Below are 26,784 nucleotides of genomic sequence, written 5' to 3' on the forward strand. Positions count from 1 at the left end.
CTTTCAGAATATCTATTTGATATCCAAAATGTTAAGGAGGCAGTAAGAGATACACTGGACTGAAATTCAGGGGAGAGGCGCAGTCCAGAGATACATATTTGGGAATCATTAACATATGGGTGCTATTTAAGTGCAAGCAACTGAATGAGAACATCTGTGAACATCTATGAACATCTATGAAGTGATGTAATAGAGAAAATAAGAGGTCCAAGGATTGAGTATAGGGCATTCCAAAGTTTGACCTTAGGAGTGACATAGGATGAAAACCATAATTTTGTAGTTTTAGGAAACCAATTGGAAAAAAGAAAAAAAAAGGGTTTCTTAAGGAAGAAGGACAGATCAACTTGACTGCTAATAGATCAAGTATTATAATAGCTGGTAATTGAGTATTGGATTTAGCAGTGTAGAGGTAATTGCTGACATGACAAGAACAAGTTTAATGGAGTGCTAGTGGCAAAATCAATATTGGAGTGGATTCGATGGACAATGGGTAGAGATGAATGGGAAGGGGAAAATATTGACAATTCTTTCAAGAGATTTAGCTGTAAAGGGGAGCAGAGAAATGGAGTTGTTGTTGTGTCAAAGTGATTTTTTCAAGGCAAGTTAGCAAGATAATGTCTCATAGGAATGATGCAGCAGAGAGAAAACAATGGTATAGGAGTGAAATGGGAAAGTTATAATGATACACTAGAGAGGTGAGAAGGAATGAACTTTAGAGTGTAAGACAAATGTTTGGCATTAAGTAGGATCATGATCAGTGCAACTCTATTAACAAAAAAGCAGACACCATATGAAAGCAGATGATAGCAGGTGCCACGGTGTAACGTTGGGAGTTTCTTTCTGGTTGCTTTGATTTTCCTAGTGAAATAGAAAACAAGATTATAAATTGAGAATAAAGATGAAGTAGAGCTTTTTACATGAGGACAGGATAAGGTGAAATGCTTATCAAGGAGTGTGAGGGAGTCAATGAATAAAGGAACATGGTATGATTATTGTGCAGTATTAGAAGTACACTTGAGGTTCCTGGCCTTGAATCTGAAATGAAGCTAGTGAGAGTGCTTCTTCAGCCATGTTCAGCTCTATGGGAGCAGTTATCCAGTAAGTGAAGAGGCTCCAGTGCAGGATCCCACCTTGCATTTACTCGTCATGTCTCATTAGTCTCTTACGGTCTGTCTCAGTTCCACAATGTTTTTGTTTGTCTTGTACAACCTTGAGGTTTCTGGCCAGTTATTTTGTAAAGAGTCTCTCAATTTGAGTTTGTCTGATGTTTTCTCAGGATTAAGGTTATGTATTTTTGCTAAAAATACCACAGAAGTGATTTTGTGCCCTTTTCAGGCCATCTTATGAGGGGTATATGATATGAACATTACTTACTACTTGTGATGTTGACTTCAGTTTCTTGTTTTAGGTGGTGCCTGCCAGATTTCTCCACTGTAGAGTTGCTATTTCCATCCTTGCAGTAAGTAAGAACCATGTGTGGGTATATTTTGAGTCTAAGCATAGATCCCACTTATCATCATAATTTTGTGCACTAACTTTAGCATCATCTTTCAATGATTCTTGCCTACAATACTCACATTTATTTATTTAATCAATTGATTATTTATATCAGAAAGGATGTAAATATATAGAATGTACATAACATATTAAATAAGTAGTACATAGAATATATTCTATGGAATACAATAAAATACTATACTAATAAAATGCTATATCTATATTGCTGATCAAACTGTTCCATTTTTGGCTATTGTGAGCTCTTTCAGTTTATCCCAACATGTCTCAATCCTTTTCTGAGCACTTGCTTCCTTTGGAATAACAACATATTCCAGACTCATCTTTTATTTTTTCCCTGCCTTAACCCTGGAATCAGTCATTTCTCCAAGGACCCCTGCTTCCTTTTATTAGTAAATGGTATTTAGAAATGAACTATTTCAATGGTTCTAAAAGTCAGAGTGATACAAAAAGATACTCATAGAAGTTCCACGCTCCCTTCATCCCTTTTAACATATTCCCGTTTCCTTAATACTTTCCAATCTATACCCACCTACATCTTCAGATAATCAGTCTAGTTTCTGGCCTATCATTCTTGCATATCTTTTGCATGAATCAGTGGATGCATGAATAATTTCATATATTCCTTTTTTCTTACATGAAAGATACTGTAATAGATACACTTCTGTACTTTCTTTTCACAATATACAGTTTGTTTTGGTTTCACCATATATATCTGAAATCAGTTCATATCAGTTCATAGACATACGCCTCATTCTCTTTAAAGCTTCCCAACACTCCATTTTGGGGAGGAATCATAGTTTATCTGACCATTGTATGTATGGATATTTAGAGAAGAGTTAATTTTTATTTTTAACTAGTGCTATAATTTTGCTAGATGAGATGGTTTATGTGACTCTCGCTTTTGTGGCAGGTTATATATTAGTCCCATTTCCCAGCAGGAGGATTACACTTCCTTGTCCCTTTGATGTAAGGAGTGGTCTTGTTGCTTACTTTGGCCAATAACACATATGTAGAAGTAAAATGTGTAATTTCTGAGTAGAAGCTTTAGGAGCCAGCTCATGGTTCACAGTCCCTTTTTATCCCTTTGCCACAGGATGGGCTTGGTAGGGTTTATTCTGTCAGCTTGGGTTCTGGAATAAAGACAGTGTGGAGCAAAGCTTCATCCTAGACATGGTGATTGTGAAATGTGATCAAGAAATAAACCATTGTGGTTATATACCACTGAGATTTGGGGATCATATGTTATTACAGTGTAACTTTGCCTCACTCTTCTGAAGTAAGTAGGTAACACAAACACAGCACATATGTTAAAGCAATAAATAGACTCTATGTCTTCTGTATTAGTCAGCTCAGTCTGCTATAATTAGGTATCACAGTCTGGATGGATTAAGCAACAGAAAGTTATTTCTCCCAGTTTTAGAAGCTAAAGTCCAAGATCAAGTTGCTGTCAGGGTTGGTTTCTGGTGAGGCCTCTCTTCCTGGCTTGCAGATAGTCACGTTCCTACTGTGTCCTCACATGACCTTTCCTCTGTATGTGCAGAGAGAGAAAGAGATCTCTGGTGTCTCTTCCTTTTCTTTTTTTTAATTAATTAATTAATTTTTGGCTTTGTTGGGTCTTTGTTGCTGCACGCGGGCTTTCTCTAGTGTGGCTAGTGGGGGCTACTCTTCATTGCGGTGCACGGGCTTCTCATTGTGGTGGCTTCTCTTGCTGCGGAGCACAGGCTCTAGGCAAGTAGGCTTCAGTAGTAGTGCGGCACACAGGCTCAGGAGTTGTGGCTCACAGGCTTAGTTGTTCTGCGTCATGTGGGATCTTCCTGGACCAGGGCTCAAACCTATGTCCCCTTCATTGGCAGGCAGATTCTTAACCACTGCACCACCAGGAAAGTCCCTCTTCCTTTTCTTATGACACCTGTTCTATTGGATTAGGGCTTCACCCTTAGGACCTTATTTAACCTTGATTACTTCCTGAAAGACTATCTCCAATTAAGTCACATTGGAGGTTAAGGCTTTAACATTTGAATTTTGGGGAGATATCATTCAGTTTATAACATCTTATTAGTAACTAATTTGTTGAGGAATCATGAAGGTGTACATTCAAATTATAATAAGCATAATTATATTATTCAATTTGAAAATTAGACTATTATATATAGATAATATATAACTTTAACTCAAAATATTTAACTGGTCACAAATTATTCGTTCCCTGCAATATTGCCCTTAGGTTATATTTTTATGTTAAGAAATTGCATTAGGTGCATTTATTTTTGGTAAGTCAGTAATGTATAGTCTCAAAGTGTTTATCAATGACTAAATAATTGTACCTATTTCACATTTAACAGGATGTGGGAATTGGGCTTGTCTTTCCATTTTTTCAAAGGAAATACAGAATAATATAGTAATTAAGGTAGCTCTTTACTTGTATAATTTTGAGCAGTGTCCTCAGCTGTAAACTGGCAATAGTATATACCTCACAGGCCTATTGTCAGGATGCAATCAGCTGATTATATGTGTAAAGCCTGTAGCCCTATGTGAGTCTTCACAAAGTTATCTACAGAATAAGAATGAAAGTTAGCTTGATTATAGGACCACAAATCCCATTGTTTTATTTAACCATACAAATTAATTTATAAACATGTGATAACTGTTAGAAATAACAAGAAAATTTTCTTTAAATATGAAAAATTATGAGTTCTTAAGTGTCATGAGGTCTAATCTATAATATTCTCCATTTAGGGAAGCAAAATATGATTTCGAGGAGAGACTATGTAACATTTTAGAAATACATGGTTTATCTCTTTTCAAAGATGATATTTGGTATCCTACAGTAAGATCTAGAGAAAGTAGTGGCATGAGGACATTTTTTTTTTCTTTAGTCACTACTTGAAATTTCTAAATGAGTTTGCATGGAACTTGAATGTGATTGGCATCTGGATTTAATGCAGATGTCTTCAGCTTGGTGGTTTCATGATATTGCCTAACTATTTACACATATTCTTAATAGCTAACTAAATGTGAAATGAAGTCTTTTTCACTTAGAACATTTTACCAGGGAAATGATGTCAGCAAAATGATGGTGGAATTTCTAGCTCTGGTCCCCTCCCAGAAACATCAATTTGAACAGATATCTGTACAGGAAAACACCTATACAAGAGTCAAGGATTCCAGACTTGACTCTGTGAGGGATTACAGAATCTAGGTGAAACACAAAAATAAGTGAAGACACATTGAGGAGAATAGGAAAGATAGATTCACACTACCCTTATCAACCTTTCCCCAAGCATGGGCCACCCAGAGCAGAGAGACATTCTCCCTGTAGGAGAGGGATGGTGATGTGACTGCCAACTTCACCATGGACCTCAGAGCTTGCCTGCCCCAGTACCATACTAACTCCCATGGCCCTAGGTGGCTCCCTGCAGGATCCTGTGAACCCAGATTCCTAGCACACCCCAGCACTGGCCAGCTCCTGTGGCCCTGGGTGGCTTTTATGGCCCCTGCCTTCCAATCAGCCCACATGAACTCAAGCTCCTTGTAGGTACCTGCAAACCTGGTCTCCTGGCCAGGCCCAGTACGAGGTAAACTACTGAAGCCCCTGCCCCCTGGCCCACCCCAGCACCAAGCTGACCTTCACAGACCTTACATCTAGGCTGACCACAACTCCCAGCTTGCCCTAGGGCCAGGTCAACCCTGTGGCCCCAGCCTCCAGGCTGCCTCCCTCAAAACCAGATTCCCAGTCTGTCCCAGTCCTGGACCAGCCCTATAGACCCAGATGCTGGAAAAATTATTTGAATAACTATTTCACAAAATAGTATCTAAAATGGTTAATAAGCACATAAAAGGGTGCTTAAAACCGTTAGCCATTAAGGAGATACATATTAAAACCACACCTTGTAAAATGGTTATGATAAAAAAGACAAGCAATAACAGGTCTTATCAAAGATGTGGAGAAACCAGAACCCACATACATTGCTTAATGGAATTTTAAATGGTGCAGCCACTTTAGAAAAGAACCTGAAAGTTTTTAAAAATGTTAAACATATATTACCATATGACTCAGCAACACAACTACTAGATTTTGATTGAAGAGAAATAAGAATATATGTCCATCCAGAGACTTGTACGTAAGTGTTCACAAGAGCATTTTAAATAATGGGGAACAAGTGAAAACTATACAAATGTCTATCAATGGTGAATGGGATGGACAAAATGTGATATATCCACAAAATGGAATATACTGTAATTCATCAGTAGAAAGGATAGGCTACTGAAACATAATACAATATAAATGAACTTCAAATATTACGCTAAGTGAAAGAAGCCAGACATAACATATATGATATGATTCCATTTATATGAAATGTTCATATAAGAAATCGCCAAATTTATCAATTTCCAAAATATACCAACAGCTCATACAACTCAATAACAAAAATCCAAACAACCCAATTGAAAAATGGGCAGAGGACCTAAATAGATATTTCTCCAAAGAAGACATACAAATGGCCAACAGACACAGTGAGGCTCAACATCACTAACTATTAGAGAACTACAAGTCAAAACTACACTGAGGTATCACCTAACACCAGGCAGAGTGGCCATCGTTAAAAAGTCTACAAATAACATATGCTGGAGAGGGCATGGAGAAAAGGGAACCCTCCTACACTGTTGGTGGGAATGTAAATTGATACAGCCACAATGGAAAACAGTATGGAAGTTCCTCAAAAAACTAAAAATAGAACTACCATATGATCCTGCAATCCCACCCCTGGGCATATATTCATACAAAAACCATAATTCAAAAAGATACATGCACCCTTATGTTCATAGCAGCACTATTCACAATAGCCAAGACATGGAAAAAAATGTCTATTAACAGATGAGTGGATAAAAAAGATATACATATACATGATGGAATACTACTCATCCATAGAGAAGGATGAAATAATGCCATTTGCAACAACATGGATGCAACTAAAGATTATCATACTAAGTGAAGCAAGTCAGAAAGAGAAAGGCAAATACCATAAATTACTTATATGTGGAATCTAAAATATGACACAAATGAACTTATCTATGAAACAGAAACAGACTCACAGACATAGAGAACAGATTTGTTGTTGCCAAGGGAGAGGTGGGTGGAGGAGAAATGGACTGGGAGTTTGGGATTAGCAGATGCAAACCATTATATATAGAATGGATAAACAACAAGGTCCTGCTGGATAGCACAGGGAACTATATTCAACATCCCATGATAAACCATAATGGAAAAGAATATGAAAAAGAACACAGATATAATTTTATATATATATCTGAATCACTTTGCTGTGCAGCAGAAATTAACACAACATTGTAAATAAACTAAACTTAAATAAAATAAATTAAGAAAAAAGAAATGGCCAAATCTATAGTGAAAGAAAGTAATTAGTGATTGGTACTGAGAGCAGGAAGAGTAACTGTAAACTGGCATAAAGTTTTTTCTTGGAGTAAAGGAACTGTTCTCACTAAATTGTGCTTATTGTTGTACAACTACAAATTTATTAAAAATCATGGAATTTCACACTCAAAATGAGTTAATGATATAATATGCAAATCATACTCCATATGGTAGTTCAAATAATGACCCTTAAAGATATCCAGATTTTAATCCCTGGTAACTGTGAATGTTACCATATATGGCAAGTAGGACTTTGCAATATGATTAGGTTAACTATCTTGAGATGGGGAGATTCTCCTGGATTATTCAGGTGGTCCCTAAATGTAAACACAAGTATCTTTACAAGATGGTTACACAGAAAATTTTGATGACAGAAGTAGAGAAACCAATGTGACAATGAGGGCAGAGACTGGAGTAATGCAGTCACAAACCAAGGAATGCTAGCAGCCACCAGAAGCTTGAAAAGGCAAGAGACACGAACAATGCAAGAGGGTTCCCTTTTCTCCACACCCTCTCCAGCATTTATTGTTTGCAGATTTTTTGATGATGGCCATTCTGATCAGTGTGAGGTGATACCTCATTGTAGTTTTGATTTGCATTTCTCTAATGATTAGTGATGTTGAGCATCCTTTCATGTGTTCGTTGGCAGGTGTAGAGAATAGACTTGAGGACACAGGGAGGGGGAAGGGTAAGTTGGGATGAGGTGAGAGAGTGGCATGGACATATATACACTACCAAATGTAAAACAGATAGCTAGTGGGAAGCAGCCACATAGCACAGGGGGATCAGCTCAGTGCTTTATGACCACCTAGAGGGGTGGGATAGGGAGGGTGGGATGGAGAAGCAAGAGGGAGGAGATATGGGGATACATGTATATGTATAGCTGACTCACTTTGTGATACAGCAGAAACTAACACACCATTGTAAGGCAATTATACTCCAATAAAGATGTTAAAAAAAAAAATGAGGCAAGAGACAGATTCTCCCCTGGAGCCTCTGGAAGAAGCCAGCCCTGCTGAAACTTGACTTTGTGGTATTGGTAGAGGAATAGGTACACAGATCAAGAGAACACAACAGAGAACCCAGAAACAGACCCACACAAATATTCAACTGATTTTTGACAAAGCTAACAAAGCAATTCAATGAAGGAAAGATCACTTTTTCAACAAATGGTGTTGAAGCAATTGGACATCCATTGGAAAAAGAATCATCCTAACTTAGTTTTCACACCCTACACAAAAAGGTCTTGGACTTAAATATATAACATAAAACTCTAAAACTTTTAGGAAAAATGAAGGAGAAATATCTTTAAAATTTAGGACAAGGCAAAAAGTTATTGGACTTGGCACCAAAAGCATCATTCATAAATGAAAATATTGATAAGTTGCCCTCATCAGATTGTAAAATTTTGCTCTGCAGAAGACCCTGTTAATAGGATGAGGATGTAGCTTTAGAATGGGAGAAAACATTGTCAAACCACATCATGCCTGACTAGGACTATCAAACAAACAAACAAAACCTGTATAGGGATACATATAGCAGCTTTATTTTTAATATCTCCAAACTGGAGGTGTTTTTCAGTGGGTTAATGGTTTAAAAAATAAAACTGTGGTACAAACATACCATGGAATGCCACTCGGCAATAAAATTCAATAAACTATTGGTACACAACAACCTAAATGAATATTCAGAGAATTGTACTGTATGCAAAAAGCCAACTCAAAAGGTTACATAATGTATGATCCAATTTATATAACATTCTTGAAATGACAGAATTATAAAAATGGAGAAAAGATTAGTTGTTGCCAGTAGTTAAGGAGGGGGGTAGAGGGAGTGGAATGAGGGTGTGGTTGTATAAGGACAACATTAGAGAACCTTGTGGTGATGGAAATACTCTGTATCTTGATTGTATCTATGCCAATATCCTGATTGTGTTATTATTCTATAGTTCTTCAAGGTATTACTATTGGGGGAAACTGAGTACAGGGTACATGGGATGTCTCTATTATTTCTTACAACTTCATGGGAATATGTACACTTCTCTCAAAATAAAAATGTTTAATTAAAAAGTTATTAAAAAGAAGAGACTAAAGAAAGCAGTCAGAAAATAAGATAAGCTCTTTGTAGTTTATGTATCTAACAAAGTTTCTGCCAGGGATAAATAACAAACTCCCACACATCAGTGAGGAAAGACTGGCAATTCAGCACAAAACTAGGCAACAAACTCAAACACATCCTTCACAATAAGGATATCCACATGGTTAATAAAAACATGGAAAAGTTTTCAATCTCATGGATAAGCAGGAAAATGCAAATGAAGTCCAAATTTTTATACTTCCACATACCACTACAATGGCTAAAATTTAGGCAGACAATGGCAAGTATTGCTGAGAGCAAGGAGCAAGAGGAACTCACACATTGCTAGTGAGGTTGGAAATAGCTATTTTGCAAGGCTGTTTAAGATAATCAACTATAGTTTGACATTTGTCACCCAGAAAGTTCACTTCTAAATATTAATTCAAAAGGATGAATGCACATGTGTACCAAAATACAAGTATAAGATTATTTAGAAGACCATTTTTGTAATCATTCTAAACTGGGAGAAAACTAAATGTCCATTTATGTTAGAAAGGATAATATATTGGGATATATTCCGACAGCAAAACCCTATATATTTCAACAATGATAATGAACAAGCTATAATAACACAAAACAGCATGGATTAATCTTATTAATTCAATATTGAGGGAGAGATCATTAAGAAAGATATACTGTATCCTTCTTTTTATATAAAGATCAAAGCCAGGTTAAACTAAATTATGACAAAAAAGCCAGGTTAATAGTTACCTTTGTTGTTTCGGGTGGAGGTTTGGGGGAGCACAAAGGAGACTTCTGGATTGTTGGTAATATATTTCACAGCTGTGTGCCCTATTCCTTGTGTTGTATTGTTAGGCTTCACCAGGCAGGCCTGCAAGCCTTGTAGTCGCCCAGCCTTGAGACTGAAGAAAGAGCAAGACAGTGAGAGAGACATCAATGGCTTACTTGGCAGGAGGATTCTTACACAAAATGTCCTAGAGAAACACCCTACCATGTGGGGCAGACGGCAGACAGGACATGGCAGCAGTCTTCGCTTCTCACGGGAGAAGGAGGCAACCATTTAGAGGAGGAATTGATGTCAGGTTTGCTCATCAATTTCCAGGGAAACCAGCAGCTGGGGAAGGGGGCAAAGGACCTCAGGCAGCTACTGATAAAGCCCTATAATTAAGAGGATTGGATAGTCATGTGAGTGAAGCAGGGGACATACAGAGAGCAAGAGAATAACCATCTCAAATGGGCTGACCATTCAATAGTAATTTGTGCATTTTCATATTTGTACACTATACTTCAATGAAAATCTGACAAAGTAAAATTCAATCATATATTTGGACAAAAAGTATTTCTTTCTCAAGTAAAAAAAAAAATGACCGAGATAGCCTCATCCACCAGAGGGCAGACAGCAGAAGCAAGAAAAACTACAATCCTGCAGCCTGTGGAACAGAAACCACATTAACAGAAAGGTGGACAAGATGAAAAGGCAGAGGGCTATGTACCAGATGAAGGAACAAGATAAAACCCCAGAAAAACAACTAAATGAAGTGGAGATAGGCAACGTTCCAGAAAAAGAATTCAGAATAATGATAGTGAAGATGATCCAGGGCCTCGGAAAAAGAATGGAGGCAAAGATCAAGAAAATGCAGGAAATGTTTAACAAAGACCTAGAAGAATTAAAGAATAAACACTGAGAAGAATTAAAGAACAAACAAACAGAGATGAACAATACAATAACTGAAATGAAAACTACACTAGAAGGAATCAATAGAATAAATGAGGCAGAAAAACGGATAAGTGACCTGGAAGACAGAATGGTGGAATTCACTGCTGTGGAACAGAATAAAGAAAAAAGAATGAGAAGAAATGAAGACAGCTTAAGAGACCTCTGGGATATTAAACACAACAACATTCGCATTATAGGGGTCCCAGAAGGAGAAGAGAGAGAGAGGACCCGAGAAAATATTTGAAGAGATTATAGTAGAAAACTACCCTAACATGGGAAAGGAAATAGCCACCCAAGTGCAGGAAGCACAGAGAGTCCCATACAGGATAAACCCAAGGAGAAACATGCTGAGACACATAGTAATCAAACTGGCAAAAATTAAAGACAAAGAAAAATTACTGAAAGCAGCAAGGGAAAAACGATAACAGACAAGGGAACTCCCATAAGGTTAACAGCTGATTTCTCAGCAGAAGCTCTACAAGCCAGAAGGGAGTTGTGTGACATATTTAAAGTTATGAAAGGGAAGAACCTACAACCAAGATTACTCTACCCAGCAAGGATCTCATTCAGATTCAATGGAGAAATCAAAAGCTTCTCAGACAAGCAAAAGCTAAGAGAATTCACCAGGACAAAACCAGCTCTACAAAAACTGCTAAAGGAACTTCTCTAAGTGGGAAACACAAGAGAAGAAAAGGACCTACAAAAACAAACCCAAAACAATTAAGAAAATGGTAATACGAACACACATATCGATAATTACCTTAAATGTGAATGGATTAAATGCTCCAACCAAAACACAGGCTCAAGAATGGATACAAACACCAGACCCATATATATGCTGTCTACAAGAGACCAACTTCAGACCTAGGCACACATACAGACTGAAAGTGAGGGGATGGAGAAAGATATTCCATGCAAATAGAAATCAAAAGAAAGCTGGAGTAGCAATACTCGTACCAGATAAAATAGACTTTAAAATAAAGAATGTTACAAGAGACAAGGGAGGACACTACATAATGATCAAGGGATCAATCCAAGAAGAAGATATAACAATTATAAATATATATGCACCCAACATAGAAGGCACCTCAATATGTAAGGCAACTGCTAACAGCTATAAAAGAGGAAATTGGGGAGCTTCAAGATGGCGGAAGAGTAAGACGTGGAGATCACCTTCCTCACCACAAATACATCAGAAATACATCTACATGTGGAACAACTCCTAGAGAATACCTACTGAACGCTGGTAGAAGACCTCAGACCTCCCAAAAGGCAAAAAGCTCCCCACGTACCTGGGTAGGACAAAAGAAAAAAGAATAAACGGAGACAAAAGAATAGGGATGGGACCTGCACCAGTGGGAGGGAGCTGTGAAGGAGGAAAGGTTTCCACACACTAGGAAGCCCCTTCGCGGGTGGAGACTGTGGGTGGCGGAGCAGGGGAGCTTCAGAGCCGTGGAAGAGAGCACAGCAACAGGGGTGCGGAGGGCAAAGTGCAGAGATTCCCGCACAGAGGATCGGTGCCGACCAGCACTCACCAGTCCGAGAGGCTTTTCTGCTCACCGGCCAGGCTGGCGGGGGCTAGGAGCTGAGGCTCGGGCTTCAGAGGTAGGATCCCAGGGAGAGGACTGGGGTTGGCTGTGTGAACACAGCCTGAAGGGGGCTAGTGCACCACAGCTAGCTGGGACGGAGTCTGGGAAAAAATCTGGAGCTGCCGAAGAGGCAAGTGACGTTTTCTTGCCTCTTTGTTTCCTGGTGCACAAAGAGAGAGGGTTAGGAGCGCCACTTAAAGGAGCTCCAGAGACGGGCACGAGCTGTGGCTAACAGCGCGGACCCCAGAGACGGGCATGAGACGCTAAGGATGCTGCTGCAGCCACCAAGAAGCCTGTCTGCAAGCACAGGTCACTCTCCACAGCTCCCCTCCCGGAAGCCTGTGCAGCCCGCCACTGCCAGGGTCCCGTGATCCAGGGACAACTATTCTGGAAGAACACATGGTGCGCCTCAGACTGTTGCAAATTGACGCCGGGTTGTGCCACCGCATGCTTGTCTTGCATTCCATACTCCTCCCTCCCCGTGGCCTGAGTGAGCCAGAGCCCCAGAACCAGCTGCTCCTTTAACCCAGTCCTGTCTGAGCAAAGAATAGATGCCCTCAGGCGACCTACACGCAGAGGCAGGGCCAAATCCAAAGCTGAATCCCAGGAGCTGTGGGAACAAAGAAGAGAAAGGGAAATCTCTCCCAGCAGCCTCAGGAGCAGCGGATTAAATCTCCACAATCAACCTGATGTACACTGCATCTGCGGAACACCTGAAGAGACAACGAATAATCCCAAATTGAGGAGCTGGACTTTGGGAGCAATGACATATATATTTTTTTTCCCTTTTTCTCTTTTTGTGAGTGTGTATGTGTATGCTTCTGTGTGTGATTTTGTCTGTATAGCTTTGCTTTTACCATTTGTCCTAGCGTTCTGTCTGTTTAGTTTTGTTTTCTTTTTTACTATAGTTTTTAGCACTTGTTATCATTGGTGGATTTGTTTTTTAGTTTGGTTGCTCTCTTCTTTCTTCCTTTTTTATTACTTAAAAATTTTTTTTGGAATAATTATTTTTTACTTTAATAACAATTTTATTTTAATTTACTATATTTTATTTTATTTTATCTTCTTCTTTCTTTCTTTCTTTTCTCCCTATTATTCTGAGCCATGTGGATGACAAGCTCTTGGTGCTCCAGGCAGGCATCATGGCTGTGCCTCTGAGGTGGGAGAGCCAAGCTCAGGACACTGGTACACAAGGGACTTCCCAGCTCCACATAATATCAAATGGCAAAAATCTCCCAGAGGTCTCCATCTCAAAGACAAGACCCAGCTGCACTCAATGACCAGCGATCTACAGTGCTGGACATGCTATGCCAAACAACTAGCAAGACAGGAACACAGCCCCATCCATTAGCAGAGAGGCTGTCAAAAATCATAATAAGGCCACAGACACCCCAAAACACACCACCAGACGTGGACCTGCCCACCAGAAAGACAAGATCCAGCCTCATCCACAAAAACACAGGCACAAGTCCCCTCCACCAGGAAGCCTACACAACCCACTGAACCAAACTTAAACACTGGGGGCAGACACCAAAAACAACAGTAACTACGAACCTGCAGCGTGCGAAAAGGAGGCTCCAAACACAGTTAAGTTAAGCAAAATGAGAAGACAGAGAAACACATAGCAGATGAAGGAGCAAGATAAAAACCCACCAGACCTAACAAATAAAGAGGAAATAGGCAGTCTACCTGAAAAGAATTCAGAATAATGATAGTAATGATGATCCAAAATCTTGGAAATAGAATGGAGAAAATACAAGAAACATTTAACAAGGACCTAGAAGAACTAAAGAGCAAACAAACAGTGATGAACAACACAATAAATGAAATTAAAAATTATCTACAAGGGATCAATAGCAGAATAACTGAGGCAGAAGAATGGATAAGTGACCTGGAAGATAAAATACTGGAAATAACTACTGCAGAGCAGAATAAAGAAAAAAGAATAAAAAGAATTGAGAACAGTCTCAGAGACCTCTGGAACATCATTAAATGCACCAACATTCGAATTATAGAGATCCTAGTAGAAGAGAAAAAGAAAGGGACTGAGAAGATATTTGAAGAGATTATAGTTGAAAACTTCCCTAATATGGGAAAGGAAATAGTTAACCAAGTCCAGGAAGCACAGAGAGTCCCATACAGGATAAATCCAAGGGGAAACACGGCAAGACACATATTAATCAAACTATCAAAAATTAACTACAAAGAAAACATATTAAAAGCAGCAAGGGAAAAACAACAAATAACACACAAGGGAATCCCCATAAGGTTAACACCTGATCTTTCAGCAGAGACGCTGCAAGACAGAAGGGAGTGGCAGGACATATTTAAAGTGATGAAGGACAAAAATCTACAACCAAGATTACTCTACCCAGCAAGGATCTCATTCAGTTTTGAGGCAGAAATTAAAAGCTTTACAGACAAGCAAAGGCCAAAGGAATTCAGCACCACCAAACCAGCTTTACAACAAATGCTAAAGGAACTCCTGTAGGCAGGAAACACAAGAGGAGGAAAAGACCTACAATAGCAAGCCCAAACAATTAAGAAAATGGTAATAGGAACATACATATCAATAATTACCTTAAATGTAAATGGATTAAATGCTCCAACCAAAAGACATAGACTGGCGGAATGGATTAAAAAACAAGACCCGTATATATGCTGTCTACAAGAGACCCACTTCAGACCTAGGGACACATACAGACTGAAAGTGAGGGGATGAAAAAAGATATTCGACACACATGGAAATCAAAAGAAAGCTGGAGAAGTAATTCTCACATCAGACTAAGTAGACTTTAAAACAAAGACTATTACAAGAGACAAAGAAGGACACTGCAAGGGATGTCAAGGGATCAATCCAAGAAGAAGATATAACAATTGTAAATATGTATACACTCAACATAGGAGCACCTCAATATATAAGGCAAATACTAACAGCCATAAAAGGGGAAATCGACAGTAACACAATCATATTAGGAGACTTTAGCAACCCACTTTCACCAATGGACAGATTATCCAAAATGGAAATAAAAGAGGAAACAGAAGCTTTGAATGATACATTAAACAAGATGGATTTAATTGATATTTATAGGACATTCCATCCAAAAACAACAGAATACATTCTCATCTCAAGTGCTCATGGAATATTCTCTGAGATAGATCATATCTTGGGTCACAAATTACGCCTCAGTAAATTTAAGAAAATTGAAATCGTATCAACTATCTTTTCCGATCACAACGCTATGAGACTAGATTTCAATTACAGGAAAAAATCTGTAAAAAATACAAACACATGTAGGCTAGACAATACACTACTTAATAACCAAGAGATCACTGAAGAAATCAAAGAGGAAGTCAAAAAATACCTAGAAACAAATGACAATGAAAACACAACAACCCAAAACCTATGGGATGCAGCAAAAGCACTTCTAAGAGGGAAGTTCATAGCAATAATATCCTACCTTAAGAAACAAGAAACATCTCAAATAAACAACCTAACCTTACACCTAAAGCAATTAGAGAAAGAAGAACAAAAATACTCAAAGTTAGCAGAAGGAAAGAAGTCATAAAGATCAGATCAGAAATAAATGAAAAAGAAATGAAGGAAACAATAGCAAAGATCAATAAAACTAAAAGCTGGTTCTTTGAGAAGATAAACAAAATTTATAAACCACTAGTCACACTCACCAAGAAAAAAAGGGAGAAGACTCAAATCAATAGAATTAGAAATGAAAAAGGAGAAGTAACAATTGACACTGCAGAAGTACAAAGGATCATGAGACACTACTACAAGCAATTATATGCCAATAAAATGGACAAACTGGAAGATATAGACAAATTCTTAGAAATGCACAACCTTCTGAGACTGAACCAGGAAGAAATAGAAAATATGAACAGATCAATCACAAGTAATGAAATTGAAATTGTGATTTAAAATCTTCCAACAAACAAAAGCCCAGGATCAGATGGCTTTACAGGCGAATTCTACCAAACATTTAGAGAAGAGCTAACACCTATCCTTCTCAAACTCTTCCAAGATATAGCAGAGGGAGAAACACTCCCAAACTCATTCTACGAGGGCACCATCACCCTGATACCAAAAGCAGAGAAAGATGTCACAAAGAAAGGAAACTACAGGTCAATATCACTGATGAACATAGAACAAAAATCCTCAACAGAATACTAGCAAACAGAATCCAACAGCACATGAAAAGGATCATACACCATGATCAAGTGGGGTTTATTCCAGGAATGCAAGGATTCTTCAATGTATGCAAATCAATCAATGTGACACACCATATTAACAAATTGAACGAGAAAAACCCTATGATCATCTCAAGAGATGCAGAGAAAGCTTTCGACAAAATTCAACACCCATTAATGATTAAAACTCTGCAGAAAGTAGGCATAAAGGGAACTTTCTCAACAAATAAAGGCCATATATAAAACCCCACAGCTAACATTGTCCTCAATGGTGCAAAACTGAAACTATTTCCAGTAAGATGAGGAACAAGACAAGGTAGCTGACTCTCACCACTATTATTCAACATAGTTTTGTAATTTTTGGCCACAGCAATCAGAGAAAAATAAATAAATAAAAGGAATCCAAATTGGAAAAGAAAAAGTAAAGATGTCACTGTTTGCAGATGATATGACACTATACATAGAGAATCCTAAAGATGCTACCAGAAAAATACTAGAGCGATGAATTTGGTAAAGTAGCAGGATAGAAAATTAATGCACAGAGATCTCTTGCATTCCTATATACGAATGATGAAAAATCTGAAAGTGAAATGAAGAAAACACTCCCTTTTACCATTGCAACAAAAAGAATAAAATATCGGAATAAACTGACCTAAGGAGACCAAAGACCTGTATGCAGAAAATTATAAGACACTGATGAAAGAAATTAAAGATGATACAAATAGATGGAGAGATATACCCGTTCTTGGATTGGAAGAATCAATATTGTGAAAATGACAATACTACCCAAAGCAATCTACAGATTCAATGCAATCCCTATGAAATTACCAATGGCATTTTTATAGAACTAGAACAAAAAATCTTAAAATTTGTATGGAGACACAAAAGACCCCAAATAGCCAAAGCAGTCTTGAGGGAAAAAAAGCATATCTGGAGGAATCAGACTCTGTGACTTCAGACTATATTACAAAGCTACAGTAATCAAGACAATATGGTACTGGTATGAAATAAGAAATACAGATCAATGGAACAAGATAGAAAGCCCAGAGATAAACCCACTCACCTATGGTCAACTAATCTATGACTAAGGAGGCAAGGATATACAATGGAGAAAAGACAGTCTCATCAATAAGTGGTGCTGTGAAAAGAGGAAAGCTACATGTAAAGAAATGAAATTAGAACACTCCCTAACACCATACACAAAAATAAACTCAAAATGGATTAGAGACCTACATGTAAGACCAGACACTATAAAACTCTTAGAGGCAAACATAGGAAGAACACTCTTTGACATAAATCACAGCAAGATCTTTTTTGATCCACCTCCTAAAGTAATGGAAATAAAAACAAAAATAAACAAATGGGACCTAGTGAAACTTAAAAGCTTTTGCAAAGCAAAGGAAACTACAAACAATACAAAAAGACAACCCTCAGAGTGGGAGAAAATATTTGTAAATGAATCAACGGACAAAGGATTAATCTCCAAAATATATAAACAGCTCATGGAGCTCAATTTTAAAATAAAAAACAATCCAATCCAAAAATAGGCAGAAGTCCTAAATAGACAGTTTTACAAAGAAGACATTCAGATGGTCAAGAAGCACATGAAAAGCTGCTCATTATTAGAGAAATGCAAATCAAAATTATTAGAGAAATGCAAATCAAAATTATTAGAGAAATGCAAATCAAATCTACAATGAGGTATTACCTCACACCAGTCAGAATGGGCATAATCAGAAAACCTATAAAAAACAAATGCTGGAGAGGGTGTGGAGAAAAGGGAACCCTCTTGCCTGTTGGTGAGAATGTAGATTGATACAGCCACTATGGAGAACAGTACAGAGGTTCCTTAAAATACTAAAAATAGAATTACCATATGACCCAGCAATCCCAGTACTGGGTATATACCCAGAGAAAACCTTAATTCAAAGGACTCATGCACCTCAATGTTCATTGCAGTACTATTTACAATAGCCATGTCATGGAAGCAACCTAAATGCCCATTGCCAGATGAATGGATAAAGAAGATGTGGCACATATATACAATGGAATATTACTCAGCCATAAAAAGGAACGAAATTGGGTCATTTGCAGAGTCGTAGATGGACCTAGAGACTGCTATATACAGTGAAGTAAGTCAGAAAGAGAAAAACAAATATCATATATTAACGCATATATTTGAAACTTAGAATAGTGGTACAGATGAACCAGTTTGCAGGGCAGAAATTGAGACACAGTTGTAGAGAACAAACGAATGGACACTAATGGGGGAATGTGGTGTGGTGGCGGTGGTGGTGGGATGAACTGGGAGATTGGGATTGACATATATACACTAATATGTATAAAATGGATAACTAATAAGAACCTGCTGTATAAAAACATAAATAAAATAAAAATTAAAAAACAAAAGACCATTATATAGCCTTATTTTCTGGTGACACTCAAATACCATTAAATATAACTTTTGAACCACTGGAAATTAAGCACTTCATCACATATAATTTGGATCAAAATAGAAATAAAAATGATTATAATCCTTTTGAAAGCAATAAATATTGTCATATATCATACAAAGTTTGTGGGTCACAGCAAAATCTGTACTCATAGGAAAATGTAAGTGCTTTCAGTAATAAGAAGTATGAATAAAATAAAAGTATTATTCCACTTAATTTTTAAAAAATAAATCTAATAGAAAAGGAAGAAAAATAACACAGAGCTGAAACTAATAAGGTAGGAAAAATAAAAACATACAAATATTGATTAATATAATTTTTTTGAAAAGATAAAGCCAATACATAAACCACAAATGATCTCAAGGAAAAATACAGGGGAGAGAAACAATACAGATTAGGCATACAAATGAAGATATACCGTAAACTATAGTGGAAATACTGTGCTTAACTCTTTGACACAAATTTGAAAGCCTAAAGAAAATGGGTAGTTTTCTAGCTAAACTTAAATTACTAAAGTAAACTCAAGAAGATGTAAAAAGCTTGAAAAGACCTTAAAGAATGAGAAGATGACTAAAAATCAACCTTAAAACCAGCCAGGGTACCTGACAGTTTCACAACTGAATTCTATCTCATATTTAATGGATTTGTAGACCTTCAAATACTACTTAAGCTATATTTAACAGTAGTAAAGATGGAAATCTCCTAATTAATTTTAATTTTATAAGGCTAAAAAAGAGATAGGATCATAAAATTATAATCTCACATATATATACATTCATATATATGTAGAGAGAGAATATAATTCTTAAGTATGATTTTTGTAAATAGAAACCCCAAAAGCTTTAACATAAAAATAATAGAATATTGTAATATGGATTAGTTAATAATTAATATTAAAAAAAAGTATATGTGTTTTGTGCTTATAATAACCTCTAGGAATGGAATTTGAAAAAGAAAGTGTTTTAATCAAAAGAGTGAATAAAATAATAATTAGTAACATATTAAAGTTATAAGGTAATCTTACAAATTGAACACATTATCAACAATAACATTTACAATAAAGCAGTCTACAAATACTTGAAAGACATAGGGAAATAAATATTACCAGACATCCAAAAGGAGTTTTTGAGTATAGATGAACAATAAATTCAGTACAGACTATCATAGCAGATGCCATAAAAAAGGGATAGTACTTTGAGTTAACATAATTCTTGTTTTTGGTGTAAGAAAGCAATGTGTCTGTTCTGGCATTGAATTTAGGTGGGAATTTACTGAATGAGTACATGTTTTAGAATTATTGAAGAACATAATATATGGTATTGTTAACATGTCTTTGAAAAGGTAGAAAAGTTTTCAAAATGGTAGTTTGCATATCTATTTGAAACTCTGATGGTTAAGTTTGTTTCTTCTTTTTAGGTCACATGGGGCTCATGTGGTATAGCTTGCCATTAAATGACCATACAAAGTTTTTTGTTTGTTTTTTTTGTTGTTTTTAATTAAGAACATATTCCTTTAAACCATCAAAAAATTCAAAATGGCTTTAAATGTTTAAAACTTACAAACAATTTTGGCTCTTATATTTATAGGGATATTTATACCAATTGTTTTAGAAATAGAAATTTTCTATTGATGTGAAAGAAATCTAATTAAACATGAGTGTGTTTGCTTCTTAATGTAGGTTCATAAATTCCTAAATTGTTATCCAATTTTGGTTTGTTCTGAGTATATTTTCTATTCTGAAAAATCAGATGGCTTTAGATGATTTTTAAGGTTCTTTCCTTTTTATTTTGTAATTTGTTAAATTTATTTTTACTTCTAATTATTTTTTAATATCCACTATCATGGTTTACTATTTGAATTCTTGTATGTGATCACTAAAATATGCACCACTAAATACTTTATTCATATTCTAACTTCAGACCTATTTTCTATTTGACAAAATAAAACAAAACTTTTCCAAAGTTTGATTTTTTTTTAATTCGGTAACAGACTTAAAAGTTGCCTTTCTTTTTCCCTGGCAGTTATTGAACTTTCTTGCAAGAGATTATTAGCTAAAGGTCATCACCTTTTTATTTTGTTAAAGCTAAAGAATTTATTATCTCATCCTTAATACTATGGCAGATCATTTTCTTCATGGGCTGTGTAGAACATAAATAATGCAAGATTTAAAATCTTAGAATCCCTTTATCAGCAGATAGCAAAGTACTTTAAAAAATCCTTTTCTGGCTTGAGTTAATGGTCTACTTTTATGCTGAATCCACTCAAGGATTTGTGAACTGTTTATGCATGGGAGACAAACCACTGATACTGCGCAGGTCTGAGGGTAGACAGGTTACCACAGATTGAATCCACTCTCCATAAATTTCACAAGAAAAGAGAATTGATGGAAATAAATTGTAGTTTTTAATTTTATAATTTGGATGAACTTACCTTCTTTTACTTCCATTACTGGTTTTCTGGCACGCCTGCTACAACAGGAAAGAAAGAAATTAAAAAATGGAAATGGAACTATGCAGTAAGAATGGAAAAAAAAACTGCATAAATGTGATGCCCAGTAGAAATATTTTTGCAGTCGGAAGCAGAATGGTCACATTTACTTTCCTTAGTAGAGTTTAAATAAAATAGAGACAGGAAGGTCCTGACTGACAGAAATGTAACACATTTCTCAAATATTACAATTTCTATTACCACCCAGAGAAGGAGAAATAAAAGTCAGTATTACACTTTTCCAAAATGCATGTACTGGAATACTGCCAAATAATTATGTGGCAAATTTTGACCTACTTCAAGACGCTTATCAACAGAGGGTTCAAAAGATCAGCAGTTCTGCCTCTGGAAATTCAGAGGCCTAATTAAACTTATTTATATATTCTAAAAATCACTGTTATTTTTAAAGCACCTTTGAAAAACTGGCTTATGCATTTGATTCCTAAGCCTTCCTAATTGTGACAGATGTTAAACCGCTATAATCCAGAAAAAAAAAAAAAAATCTTCAGTTGACCTGCAACTTTTTCTGCATTAAATGTTTGAATGTCAAAATAATTCCATTAGCTGGTATTGGATAATAATAATAATGAGGAAAAAATATTCAGTGTAAAATAATATAAATTAAATTTCCTATGTATACAGCATAATGATTATAGGTATTCAAACACAAATAAACATGTTTAATAAAAAAAAATGTTAAGAAACTTTTTTTTGGCCTCACTTATCTTTATTTCATTTCTTACTATGGTTCCAACTTATAACGCAATAAAGAGAACTGCTGACATATATTCCAAAAATCTTCAACAAATGTTAAAAACAAGCAAAGAAAAAACCTTTCTGGTGAACTATGAAATTAAAAAATTCAGTTAACAAAATACACTGTGTTATGCAATACTTTTACCCTTTGGTCCTTTTCTAAAGCTTTTAAGAACATAGAGAAAATGAAGTCACCCAAGCTCCAACTGAAATAAGGAATAACTCAGGTCTTTAATCCAGTCTAACTAATTTAACATTCTCATCCAAAAATAAAAGAAAGTAAAACCAATATAATTTATCTCTCTGTACCTATTATTACCTGCAACAAAATTTTTAAGTAGTTCTACATTTTTTACTACAAAATGTCAGATATGGTATTTTGAATAATTTAATACAAGAAAATTAAATTGATATTATGGGGACAATCATTGGTAATTTATTGAAAGCATTTTAATATAACAAAATATATAGCAAATAATTATTTATCACTTAGTGTAGGAAGATAGGGCCTGGTGGATACACACAGCAGGTGTTGGGTTAAAGAAACAGTCCAATGGTGAGAGACAAAGAAATATTTGTAAGAAAAGTCATAATTAATAGTAGATAAAGATACAAATAACGTCCCAAAAACATTTCTGAGAAAGACTTAATTTGATGGACACGGGCAGGGATAAATGTTTAAATAGTTTTGTGAATATTGATTAGCTGGGTATTTTTAATATGTGGGTGAAGGAGTAGTATGCTATGGGACAAAAATGATGGACACGAATATGAGTTTGATGGTTTCTCAGATAAAATAAGTGTGCATTTTTATTTATTTAAACATGGAGATACTATCTTGCTGGTATGATATCTCCACTGGGCCCATTAAAACTTACTGTGTCAACCTTCGTTTCACACATTACCGACAAAACAGGACATAACCCTTCTGCTCTAAAGGAAATACATACTGAGAGTTGTTTTTTAAAAAAAGGAAGAAGGAAAAACCTGATCTTTCATGTAAATATAATCTTAAGCATTTTGAAGAAACAGATCATTGACTTGGTGCAAAAGCTTTTCCAGCCTATCATGTAAATATAGATTTAATGACTTTGTAAATTTCAGGTCAATGGTCCAATAGACCAAAAAGTCTTGGAGCTGTTATAGGGAATCCTCTAAATGCATATTTAGGGAATTAAAAAAATGCAGATTCTTGACTTGATTTCTGATGCAAAGTAGCCATTACAGTTTATCAGGTAATTAAATATCCTATCATAAGAAGTACATTTATAGATGCAGTCATAATTTATGAACAGAATTAAATGTAACATTACTTTCAGAACCATTTGGTTAATTTTGATATTCTTTTTTGGTACCTTTTCTTCTCCTCTTCTCCCTTATATATGTATCTTTAGGTGTAGGGCAGGGAGTTTTTCCTCAAATCTTTTAGTGTCTCTGGTTAGGTCTGAAAATTAAATTGACAAAGACAAATTAACAGGAGAAAAGCATAGAAATTTATTTAATGTAAGTTTTACATGACACAGGAGACTTCATAAGGAGGTAAGACCCAAAGAAACAGTTAGACTTGTGTATTTTTATGCTAGGTTTGATGAAGGGTGGGCAGTAGTGTAAAAATATGGTAGGTTAAGGTGTACGAAGTAAATGCGGTAAACTGGGGGAAACTTACAAAGTCCTGTTTGTTAGGATCCTCATCTGTGTCCCTTTGTCTTCAGAGGTAAGGATGAGCCTTTCTTCTAGGCATAGGGAGGGCATCTCTCATAGAAAGGTTTTATGACCTGTTTCAAAGAAGTGTAGGTGGGGAGGAGGTCAAAACGACCTTCCTGCTTCTGCCATTTTCTCAAACCCCTTCAACTTAAATTCAGTATGGGAAGATGCCATATTTTGGGGTAGCATGCCTTGAACCCCATAATATGAATAAGTATGCTTCACTCTAATAACTTCATAGACCTTTGCAAATATTTGGAAAATTTTCAATAAACTACATAATTGAATACTGTCCAAATTTTTCATTACATTGTGACTTCATCAATTATAATCCAGGTAGTGATTTTGGATATATTCCTGTAATACAGAATAGTTTAAAATATTTCCTTTAATATCTTTCTTCAAAAGACATTCATGTGTTAAAGTTAATAAAGGACTTAAAGCTTATCTCCTCTGCATTGGTTAAGAGTTTGGCATGCTTCTCTGTTTATGGCACCCATAACTTTTATTTAACTCTGCCTAGATGAGCTCATTTTTTCAGTGATAGTTGCAATTATATATGTTAAAACAGATATAATCCATTATTTGGACAAAAATTAGTCATTTAATTAAAAACCACGTTATTTACCAGAAAGCCTATACTAGTAAAAGTAAAATCAAGGTGTAGTGTTCTTCTAAAATATCTTTTTTAGGATAATATTTGCCCTATGTGTCAGTTTTGTTTTTTTTGAATCCACATTTAACTTTAAGACTACTGTGTACAAGCTCTGAATCAGACCATATTTAATATATTTTTCAAACCTACAACAGAAAAACTATTTCAGTCAAAAATTTGGGTTACATATGATGCACAGAAATGTTTCATATCATTTAAATAATTGTACAAAAGGAAAATATTGGTATTTTCAAATAGAGAAAAAATTTAAACATACTTACTAAAACACCTTCCTAAGTCTAAAAGTCAATACTCAATATTTCCACAAGTTCTACTTGGATAAATACTTGATAGATAAGTGGCCCATCTTCTTTTTTTTCCCACACTTGAACTATAAAACATTTCTTTCAAAAAGGGATATCTGAATGTTTTGTTGTGTTTTGTTGCTTTCAGGAAGAACCTCAAACCTTACAGAGGTCATGATCATCAGAATTCCTTCAACACCTAGTTTCCAGTTTACCTTTCTTACCTTATCTCTTCATAGTCTCCATAAAACCTGCACAGAACCAGCAGGTCCCTTAAGCTCCCTTGGTCTCTCTTAGCAATGTGTATCTGCCTGGGATACTCTTTATTCTGTTTTTCAGGTGAAAAACTGTTCTCAGATGTGCTAGACACTGATAATGCAAAATGAATGAGACACAATTTCCATTCTTAAAGGGCTTTACAGGTACTGCTCTTTCAGGGCTGTATTCACTCAACTTATGAAATCATCCTTCACATCTCAAGATAAAGTTAAATACGTTTTCTGAATCCTACATCTTCTTTCCCACACCTCCATTTTAACTGCAAACTCAAGTTATTCGGTAATGTAGTAATCTATTTATATTATATCTACCTATTGTTTTGTGAGTTCCTTAAGAAAAAGAACTCATATTTCCTCCTTTATTTTAGTCTGGATCATTGTAAATACTTATTTAAATAAATTTTGGTGAATGTATCATAAATGATAAATTAAAATCTAAAGTAAGTTCAAAAATGGAAAATATATAGTAGGTCCATATATAAAGCATTGTTTTGTTTTTTCCTATATTTACATTTACTGAGAGATGACTGGTAAAACTCTTCAGTTTGTATAATTGTTTATTTCTCCTTTTGGCTCTTTTAATTTTTGTGTTATGTATTTTGAGACTATGATATTAATTTCACATAAATTTAGAATTGTTAAATATCCTTGGTGGGTTGATCATTTTGCTACTATAAAATTTTCTCTTTGTCTCTAGTAATACTTTCTGCTTTGAAGCTTACTTTACCCGATACCACTATAGCTAAACCAAGTATTTTTTGTTTAGTGTTGGCTTGCAAATATGTCTATTTTCAATCTTCACATTTCCTTAGTATTTAAGAATTTTCTTTTTTAAGCAGCATATAGGTGGTTTTGTTTTTGTATTCAGCTACACAATCCTTGTCTTTCAATTGGAATATTTAATATGTTTACATTTAATGTAATTACTGATATGTTTGAGTTTAACTCTACAAACCTGCTTTTGATTTTGTCCCAAATATTCCAGATTTGTCCCAAATATTCCAGATTTGTCCCAAATATTCAAGATTATTCTTTGACTCCTTTTATTCTTTCTTTTGGGTTAAGTATTATTATAATTTTTGTGTTTTCTATTTTATTATCTTCTTAATGAAACATTTTACTTTTATTATAGTGAAAACCCAAGATAATACAAAATTTTATACAAACTTATTAAAGACATAAAATTGTACTTTTACCATTTCCCTAATAATTATAAAGACTTTTGAATACTTTACTTTCAATTACTACCATCCATCTTTATGCTAATGTTAACATATAATACATACCTATATAATATATAACCCTAAAACCAAAAACATCATTACTATTATTTTAGACAGGCATTATTTGTTTAAATCTACCTATATATTTGACCTTTCTTTTGTTCTTCATTTTTAACCATGTCTTCCTGCTTTCAATCTATAAGGATTGTCTTCTGGAGTATTTCCTTTAACTCAAACCTGCTGATGACAACTTCTCTCCATTTTTATTTGTCTTAATGTCTAGATATCATTATTTAACTTTATATAGATAAATGTATAAACCTATACATGCACATATATAACAGTATATAAATATTTATAAATTT

At 35.4% G+C, this 26,784-nt stretch overlaps 1 long non-coding RNA gene across 2 annotated transcripts in view; it reads right to left on the reverse strand.

Annotated features, from left to right (window-relative positions):
• Positions 1-9,812: 9,812 nt before the first annotated feature.
• The window catches only part of LOC307186891, a 159,201-nt gene continuing 142,229 nt past the window's right edge, over positions 9,813-26,784 (reverse strand). The window contains exons 6-9 of one of the 2 annotated variants that reach the window (XR_013828497.1): positions 23,921-24,029; positions 23,610-23,698; positions 21,442-21,479; positions 9,813-9,951 (exon numbers count right to left, since the gene is read on the reverse strand). This is a non-coding gene — a long non-coding RNA (uncharacterized lncRNA). The remainder of the gene's footprint in view (positions 9,952-21,441; positions 21,480-23,609; positions 23,699-23,920; positions 24,030-26,784) is intronic. The other variant, XR_013828496.1, reaches the window with a different exon arrangement.

The sequence above is a fragment of the Stenella coeruleoalba genome (genome assembly GCF_951394435.1).
Source record: "Stenella coeruleoalba genome assembly, chromosome: 5".
NCBI lineage: Eukaryota > Metazoa > Chordata > Mammalia > Artiodactyla > Delphinidae > Stenella > Stenella coeruleoalba.